Below are 10,756 nucleotides of genomic sequence, written 5' to 3'. Positions count from 1 at the left end.
AGCGTTCATTCATACATGTATGTAGCAGATAAATACGCCTTATTCGGCGCTGTATGGACAGGAAGTTATTTTATCATGCTTGTGTCTTGACTGCTTCAGACTTGAATAAACAAGAAACATTCAAGACCCCTTCGATTTGTTCCTTTACCTCGCCACACCCCTTGTGGAGAATTCCATTACAGAAAAGCCACCCCTTATGGAGAAGTCCATTACAGAAAAGCCACCCCTTATGGAGAAATCCATTACAGAAAAGCAACCCCTTATGGAGAAATCCATTACAGAAAAGCCACCCCTTATGGAGAAATCTATTACAGAAAAGCCACCCCTTATGGAGAAATCTATTACAGAAAAGCCACCCCTTATGGAGAAATCCATTACAGAAAAGCCACCCCTTTAATGGAGAAATCCATTACAGAAAAGCCACCCCTTTAATGGAGAAATCCATTACAGAAAAGCCACCCCTTGTGGAGAAATCCATTACAGAAAAGCCGCCCCTTATGGAGAAATCCATTACAGAAAAGCCACCCCTTTAATGGAGAAATCCATTACAGAAAAGCCACCCCTTTAATGGAGAAATCCATTACAGAAAAGCCGCCCCTTCAATGGAGAAATCCATTACAGAAAAGCCACCCCTTCAATGGAGAAATCCATTACAGAAAAGCCACCCCTTGTGGAGAAATCCATTACAGAAAAGCCACCCCTTATGGAGAAATCCATTACAGAAAAGACACCCCTTATGGAGAAATCCATTACAGAAAAGCCACCCCTTGTGGAGAAGTCCATTACAGAAAAGCCACCCCTTCAATGGAGAAATCCATTACAGAAAAGCCACCCCTTGTGGAGAAATCCATTACAGAAAAGCCACCCCTTGTGGAGAAATCTATTACAGAAAAGCCACCCCTTCAATGGAGAAATCCATTACAGAAAAGCCACCCCTTATGGAGAAATCCATTATAGAAAAGCCACCCCTTTAATGGAGAAATCCATTACAGAAAAGCCACCCCTTGTGGAGAAATCCATTACAGAAAAGCCGCCCCTTATGGAGAAATCCATTACAGAAAAGCCACCCCTTGTGGAGAAATCTATTACAGAAAAGCCACCCCTTCAATGGAGAAATCCATTACAGAAAAGCCACCCCTTATGGAGAAATCCATTATAGAAAAGCCACCCCTTTAATGGAGAAATCCATTACAGAAAAGCCACCCCTTGTGGAGAAATCCATTACAGAAAAGCCGCCCCTTATGGAGAAATCCATTACAGAAAAGCCACCCCTTATGGAGAAATCCATTACAGAAAAGCCACCCCTTTAATGGAGAAATCCATTACAGAAAAGCCACCCCTTCAATGGAGAAATCCATTACAGAAAAGCCACCCCTTCAATGGAGAAATCCATTACAGAAAAGCCACCCCTTGGGGAGAAATCCATTACAGAAAAGCCACCCCTTATGGAGAAATCCATTACAGAAAAGACACCCCTTATGGAGAAATCCATTACAGAAAAGCCACCCCTTGTGGAGAAGTCCATTACAGAAAAGCCACCCCTTATGGAGAAATCCATTACAGAAAAGCCACCCCTGATGGAGAAATCCATTACAGAAAAGCCACCCCTTATGGAGAAATCCATTACAGAAAAGCTGCCCCTTCAATGGAGAAATCCATTACAGAAAAGCCACCCCTTCAATGGAGAAATCCATTACAGAAAAGCCACCCCTTCAATGGAGAAGTCCATTACAGAAAAGCCACCCCTTCAATGGAGAAAACCATTACAGAAAAGCCACCCCTTGTGGAGAAATCCATTACAGAAAAGCCCCCCTTATGGAGAAATCCATTACAGAAAAGCCACCCCTTATGGAGAAATCCATTACAGAAAAGCCACCCCTTGTGGAGAAGTCCATTACAGAAAAGCCACCCCTTATGGAGAAATCTATTACAGAAAAGCCCCCCCTTATGGAGAAATCCATTACAGAAAAGTTGCCCCTTCAATGGAGAAATCCATTACAGAAAAGCCACCCCTTCAATGGAGAAATCCATTACAGAAAAGCCACCCCTTATGGAGAAGTCCATTACAGAAAAGCCACCCCTGATGGAGAAATCCATTACAGAAAAGCCACCCCTTATGGAGAAATCCATTACAGAAAAGCCGCCCCTTCAATGGAGAAATCCATTACAGAAAAGCCACCCCTTGTGTAGAAATCCATTACAGAAAAGCCACCCCTTATGGAGAAATCCATTACAGAAAAGCCGCCCCTTCAATGGAGAAATCCATTACAGAAAAGCCACCCCTTGTGTAGAAATCCATTACAGAAAAGCCACCCCTTATGGAGAAATCCATTACAGAAAAGCCACCCCTTGTGCAGAAATCCATTACAGAAAAGCCATCATCAATGACAACAAAGCCAGCATTAAAAATATCAAGCTAAGTTGAAAAAGTAACACAACAACATGCCTCAGCGGAAATATTTAATGAGAGTTTTATCAATATAATCTTCCCACAGTGGAGTGAAACTATGTACACATGAAACCAGACATGCAACATCTAATATATACAGAGACGCCATCCACCCACAGACAGACACACACCGCTCAGCAGCTACCAGGACGCCCCCGTGTAGCCTGGAGACTTGTCAGGACAGTATAGCAGAGAATACATACAATCAACCCAGTAATACTCCGTGACATTACCACTGAAATAATTAGGCCACACAGTTCTTATTTTTCGTTTCACGGGCCCGCTGCCCCTACTGAAAACCATCCGGTCCAGTAAAAAAATTAAACACAAATATTTATTTTTATTGTGTCCCGCTAGTAATACAGACCCTCTTATACACTAAAACATACTCTATATAACTTCCATGTCAACATCACTATTAGTGATTCAAGAGACAGTTTTAACTCCTCGAAAGAACGACTTTCATATCAGCAAAGAAATAAATGATTGACATAGCTGTTTATTTAATTTCTACCGACCTTGTGTGGAGAAGCTGGAATAACTCCGTGAAACAATAAATTAAGAAAGTGTGGCCTTTCAGACAATTACCACAACTTATATTTTTTCAGGTTATCAAGCCACAAGCCACGAAAACAACTGTTAAGCAACCTATTTAAACCTTTCTATTGAATTAGAAATAAATGATTTAACCATGGTCACAACAAACTAACTAGTCAGTGAAAACAATAAACCACTAAAGCAAAAAATGTGGCCTTCATAAATGTTATCTTAAATATTATGTGAAATATATGATTGCCCATGCAAGTCTTACATCATCTTCAGGAGTCAAGGGTGTTGATTGGTAAAAGTCCACTTTTCACCCTTGCCAAATTAGGCTGGAATTTCTGGGCTTAACCTAGCACCACCAGTGTAATTACAAGTTATGTCCCTTCTATGACCCTCTTACTGACCAATCAGATTCTTCCTCTCATATCACTTGCTTTTGCTTTAAACAATATGGCCATGCCCAGTAAAGACTATCGGATCGATATTCAAAAGTCAATATTGTAATAAAACGAGTTATATTTTGTAATATGCATCAAATCACGATTTGGAAAATATCTGTTGATGCCAAATTAGTGGTACACTTGCTTTGCAAATCCAATATATAAACCAGATGTTGATTTTGTTACGCGATTTGGATTGGACTTGCATAGACTAGTTTGTCCAGCCAAAAAGTAACTCCAAAATTCCAGCCTAGTTTGGCAAGGGTGGAAACTGGACTTTTACAGTCAGTTAACTCCCTTCACCCAGGAAGATGATCTTGCATACCTTTTATCAGACACTTAAAACAAGTCTGTGATAAATACAGCATCAGTTGATGTTTGACATGCAGTACATCCTACACTGACTACACTACAACTGAAGGAATAAAGTCACATACTGTGGATATGTCAGTTACCCATTCACAGCAACAGAGAGTGACACTTCGATTACACGAACCAGAATTCCGTGCACCCCTGGATTATACAAGGGAAACATCATAATAATCATATTTAATGGCGTAGCTGGTCTGCGGAGGATGTAGCTGAACATGTATGGCACACACTGGTTCAACGCACCAGCCATCTCATAGACACATAACATATTATGCATGTAACAGTCAAACAACGAAACAAATATACACAACAGACACCGAAATGGAGTATTGGGTTCAAATTCTGATATGATGAGCTTACCAACAAAGTTTAGCGATGATAATTATCATTTCAACAATACCGTATCGGTCTCACAATCCCAAAGCATACAAAAAGTAGCCAGATAGTTCTTCCTGTAACACAATGGCCCTGTTGATATATACAGTTGTCAAAAGCCATATTTGTCAACAAACATATATTGTTGACTCTTCAATAAAGTGTTCAATATTTTGAATACAATAATTGCAAAGCTTGGCTTGTTTTGACCACTACACCAGCAGGAGTTGATAAAGGCTTACATTCTTGACTCATCAAAAAACCTTTTCATAATTAAACGACAAAAACAAACCAAAATTGCAAAGTATGGGAAGATGGGCTTCATCTTGTTTGACCGCTTGACCAGAAGCTTCAAGCGTTGTGTGAGAGCAAGCGAGTGAGTGAGTGAGTGGATCCTTGTCCAACTTACAGCATCATTCCAGCCATATCATGCCAGGCTCCACACGACCCACCCATGTGGTCAAATCATCCCAGTGTTCCCATGACGACCACAACGCGACCCCGAGGTCACAGTATTCCAGTTATATCGCGGCATGTCAGCTTAATGTGGGAGAAAAGTCCGAAGTGATGCAGGTCTCAGATGTTTACCACTTCAGTGAAACCCACGAGCACAGGTATGGGGCTGACAAACCTAGAAACATAATCGGGGCAAACTTGGATTTGAACCCACAATCATAGGTTTCTGGTGTGACCAAGGGACCTACTCTGCACAGTTAATCACGGCGCCTTAGACGACTGGGCCACCCGTGCCCCCACATGGCTGACTGAACACATCGTTATGATACAGACTACCCCATCAGCTGGCAGTCAGCTGGAGACGTGTGACACTGTACATATTTACAAAGCCCAACAAAGACAACACCACACTACTTCACCAAATCTTTCAGATGGCCTTGTATATACCATAAATATAGTCCTCAATGCATCATCAATGCACAACTGAATGTGAAGTTAAATTTCCCCAAATACCAACGCATTGTACAATCTGAATATGGATGGTTTTATTTTAAACATGTAGAAAACAAAGCGTTTTGGACACAAAAAATGAGGGTCAAATTGGCTGAAAAGTATTTCCAATGACAAAACATAAATTCAAACACTGACATTGATTTCAGCCAACAAATATCTAATTCTGCTACATAATGAAATTGAATAAAAAATAATTTCCAAGGGATTTGACAATTTGGACAATAAGACCCAACTACCAGAACCACAGCGTACAACCTAGGAATGCTATGTCTGATTTATACATCTGCTGGAAGAAGGAGGAATGAAAGCCAGTGGTTTCAAAACTTGTCGTTTCACAAATACTGTACAAAAAATCATAAGGCAAAGCCAACAACAAAATGACAATCACTACAGACCACAGAGCACCATGACCTGTTAAAGTTGGTAGATTCAGGCTAATTAACATTGTAATTGGGTGTAAAAGCATTTCCTACCGCCTAGTACAACACATCTGTAGGGGCATCCTGTAGGATGCTGTGGCAGCTGTGCAGCCAATGTAGTATAGCTGTAGTGTTCCTTGTTTCGCCAGCCAATGTAGTATAGCTGTAGTGTTCCTTGTTTCGCCAGCCAATGTAGTATAGCTGTAGTATAGCTGTAGTGTTCCTTGTTTCGCCAGCCAATGTAGTATAGCTGTGGTGTTCCTTGTTTCGCCAGCCAATGTAGTATAGCTGTAGTATAGCTGTAGTGTTCCTTGTTTCGCCAACCAATGTAGTATAGCTGTGGTGTTCCTTGTTTCGCCAGCCAATGTAGTATAGCTGTAGTATAGCTGTAGTATAGCTGTAGTGTTCCTTGTTTCGGCAGCAGAGTAAACACATATACACATCAAACAAAGGGAAACAACGCAGTAGAGGAAACAACGCAGTAGAGGAAACAACGCAGTAGAGGAAACAACGCAGTAGAGGAAACAATGCAGTAGAGGAAACAACGCAGTAGAGGAAACAATGCAGTAAGGGGAAACAACGCAGTAGAGGAAACAACGCAGTAGAGGAAACAGGACATTATTTACAACAGAAACAAAAATGGCACTGACTTCTAAAATTGGTCACAAGTTTAACATGACAAGATAAATTGTTCTCAAATCAATTAAATATCTTATTCACAAAGTACACTAGCCATGATATTGCTGCTCTGCTCTGAGTGACTCATGCACTTGATAATCAGATTTCGCCACTTTCTGCCTCTTGGGGTTTTTTTAACAAAGAAATGCTTGTCATAGTTTTCACACTGAATGTGATTTCTCCCAAGCTTCAGATGACAAGAAAAGCCACAATAAGTTGATTACTTGATCTTCATTCATTGTTTTCAAAAGTTTGAGATGGGAGGTACCTTATTTTTTATGTTTGCTACTTGTGATGAACTACTCCAAAGTCCTACCACAAATCAATCTTATTAAAATCAGACCCTTCGCTCTCTGATTTGATGAGATGGACCAAACATTAAAGCTCCATGTGAATCGCATCCGTCAACATTTAATGTATACCATGTACACAGATCTTGAACATTTTGTTTTAAATAAATATATTTTCTTTGCCTGTAGGAACCCGGGACAAAGAGTACCGTATTTGACGTAATAAGCGCCCCGCTCTAATAAGCACCCAGGGCGATATTTGCTGATATATTGGCTAGTGAACAAGCCCAATTTGCATCCCTTCCGATTGATCAATGTACACAAGACTTATTTATTCGGTATAATACGCACACGTGTGTTATATGCACCCTTATTTATGGGCAATTAAATTCTGGAAAAATATCTCGGTACATAAACATTTCAGGCTGTCAGCACAAACCACGAAATATATCTTTCAACTATGATTTTTTTCCACCAAAATAATATTCTAATAAGAGCCCCCTATTTCTAATTTTGAGAGCGCCCCAGGCACTTATTACGTCGAATACGGTAGTACTGATGGGCAGAGATGAAAATCTAATAATTAATCAATCATGGAATACTGTTTTTTGTCTTTTTAACTCACCAACAGGTAAGTCGACTATACCTTCAAATCCTGCTCCTCCTGACAGAAACGCTAACAAGTCTGTCTCAAACAGGTCTGGACATTTTTTCCTTAAAATATATTCTAATTTAAATTAACCACTGATCGCCCATACATAACAAATATTTCTTTTATTTCATAAATATTATGAAGAAGCTAAAATAACACACACAAAACAGGCATTTGACACAAGAGTTTGAACAACAAAACATTCCCTGACCAAGTGATTGGATATTTCAAAAATTTTTGCATCTCTGTGTCAAATATATTTTTTGTATCTTTGTGTCAAATATATTTTTGTATCTCTGTGCCAAATATATTATTTGTATCTCTGTGTCTAATGCCTGTAAGCACACTAACCTGGGACATTTAACATGTATGGACAGGTGGAAGTACTGTGCTTCACAGTGACAAGACTCTCACACAACACACAGCCATGACATCCCACACTTTGCACAGCCGACAAGTGGATTACAAACTCTTACACGTTACATCTGTTTCAACATGGACACCAACTGCGATGATGTCATGAAGCAATTACACATCGATAACAGGGTTTGGATTATAATACATATGCTCCCTTTTCACCAAATTAGTTACAATTCACAGGCTATAGGATTAACAGCATACTGTGAGTATTTGTCCCTAGTCTGGGGGCTATAAAACCCAATTCCCAACATACAGCCCCATTCCCAACATACAGCCCCATTCCCAGCATACAGCCCCATTCAATGAAAAGTTCGACATTTGACCAAGATGAGGTGTCCGTCATTCACCCGCAGTTAAGCCAATCAGATTCAGACACAAACATGCAACTAGCGCCATCTATACACAGACCCTACTGATGACACTACAGAGCAGTTGTTGGAAATAGCATCTGGAATCCAGCATTACGATTGGTCCCTGGTGATTGTATTCTAAGATCGAGTTCTACGAGGACAGCTCTCACAAAACCTAAAATGTTCCTAGCACATGTCCAGAGAGGCTCTAGCATCAGGTTTCCTGCACATGTCCAGAGAGGCTCTAGCATCAGGTTTCCTGCACATGTCCAGAGAGGCTCTAGTACCAAGTACCCTACACATGTCCAGAGAGGCTCTAGCATCAGGTTTCCTGCACATGTCCAGAGAGGCTCTAGTACCAAGTACCCTACACATGTCCAGAGAGGCTCTAGCATCAGGTTTCCTGCACATGTCCAGAGAGGCTCTAGTACCAAGTACCCTACACATGTCCAGAGAGGCTCTAGTATCAGGTTCCCTGCACATGTCCAGAGAGGCTCTAGTATCAGGTTCCCTGCACATGTCCAGAGAGGCTCTAGTATCAGGTTCCCTGCACATGTCCAGAGAGGCTCTAGTATCAGGTTCCCTGCACATGTCCAGAGAGGCTCTAGTATCAGGTTCCCTGCACATGTCCAGAGAGGCTCTAGTATCAGGTTCCCTGCACATGTCCAGAGAGGCTCTAGTATCAGGTTCCCTACACATGTCCAGAGAGGCTCTAGTACCAAGTACCCTACACATGTCCAGAGAGGCTCTAGCATCAGGTTTCCTGCACATGTCCAGAGAGGCTCTAGTATCAGGTTCCCTACACATGTCCAGAGAGGCTCTAGTACCAAGTACCCGGCACATGTCCAGAGAGGCTCTAGTACCAAGTACCCTACACATGTCCAGAGAGGCTCTAGTATCAGGTTCCCTGCACATGTCCAGTGAAGGCTCTAGCATCAGGTACTCTGCACATGTCCAGAGAGGCTCTAGCATCAGGTACTCTGCACATGTCCAGAGAGGCTCTAGCATCAGGTACTCTGCACATGTCCAGAGAGGCTCTCGTATCAGGTACCCTGCACATGTCCAGAGAGGCTCTAGTATCAGGTACTCTGCACATTTTACTAACGTCAGCACTATCTCATAACCTTGCCCAAAGGAACCCATCTGTGATAATAATCAAACTCCCTCCAAACATTGCACCACAAATATTCAGCATTTTTAAAAGGGAGGGCTCCAAAATATCAAAATCATCTCTCAGTCAATTTCACTGCCTACAACACACCACATTTGGTTTTCAAAAGGGGATTTGACTTAGCAGAAAAACAAATTGGATTTTGAAGGCTAAATGCAACTTGCTAGGAATACCACTTGGCCTGGCGTGGTACCCCTTCAAAATTATACTATTTGATGATGTTTGTACATGTTGGTGCTAAGCACTACATAATCCCAGAATAAGCCCAGGGCACATAATGCACAAAACAGCTCCCATCATGGAGGTATTCAATGATTCAGGGCAGATCTGGAGGTGAAGGATCTTGCAATGAAAACATTCAGAAGACAGAAGACAGAAGACAGAAGACTCTACTGGACTCTACAGTCCTTGTGAACTGGTTGGACTGAAGGATCAATATACAGACTAGGGCTGGGATGAGTCCAAATTTACTACCTGGGTACCTGACCCCCGACCCTACGCGGGTACCCACTGCAGGTCTCAAGAGATGGGAACAAAATGTCTGATTGGTAATTGTTTTACTGCAGCCCTGCAAAAACTATTTAGATACATGTATCAAACAATCAGCAATCAGACCACTGTCACTGAAGTTGACTGAAGCTTTATCTTTACTCAAATATATACAAGTCAAAAGGAATGTGTGTGCACCGTCAGAAAGAAATGCGAAAATTAGCGACTTGTAGTGTAACCACTGAGCTATAGTGAGTTTTTGTCATTAAACAATATATCAACAACGGGGCAGGGTAGTCCAGTGGGTAACCGGGTCCTACTCAGGACCCACCCGACAAGTACCCGAGTTACCCATCCCAGCCCTAAGACAGACATAACCTCAGAGCCAATATAACCCATGGGCGGATACAGAGGGGGGGTGCAGGGGTGCGCACCCCCCCTTTTTTATTTCGAAAAAAGTCTTTATTTCCATATAAATTACCACCAAAGACAATAAATAGATCTTAATTGTGCACCCCCCTTTTAAAAAAAGCTGTATCTGCCCATGTGACCTGTAGTGCTACAAACTGATAGTAATATTTGAGCTGCATGTACTCTACATGCAATGTCTTCCCAGATGTTGATTACACAACATCCAGGTCTTCGTCTTTGTGTCGAGCCTCATCCTAAATAGCATGAACATGTTACCTATCACAGCAGAGGAAAGAACATTCAGAAGAGATAGGGCAGTTCGGGAGGGAGACCACCTGTAACACAGGTCGTGGCCACTAACACTTTTGTGGAACCAACTAGCACGGATACATAGCACTGACAGACCAAGACCAATGATCAGGGGAAGTTTTACAACTCAATCTTACACATTGTGTGATAATAACAGACACTTGATAACTATTCTAAGCTGGTGGTGATTAGTAGTGGGACGATACACCGATGCATTTGTGCATCGTGATTTTTCACATCTCGATACAAGTATCGATCACAATCGCACACTATGTAAAAAGTATCGATTCTTACCTTAAATTTATTCTTTAATAAATGTTACACTAAACGCTATGTACTAGTGAAAAAGATCAGAAAAAATGTAAATAATTTCATCCACTGTGCCATATTTGACACTGCCAAGTGTAAATCGTTAG

This window comes from Haliotis cracherodii, unplaced genomic scaffold, assembly GCF_022045235.1.
Source record: "Haliotis cracherodii isolate W230 unplaced genomic scaffold, xgHalCrac1.p SCAF_5, whole genome shotgun sequence".
Taxonomy (NCBI): Eukaryota; Metazoa; Mollusca; class Gastropoda; order Lepetellida; family Haliotidae; genus Haliotis; species Haliotis cracherodii.
The sequence above is the reverse complement of the archived record's forward strand: the minus strand, read 5'-3'. Positions refer to the sequence as shown.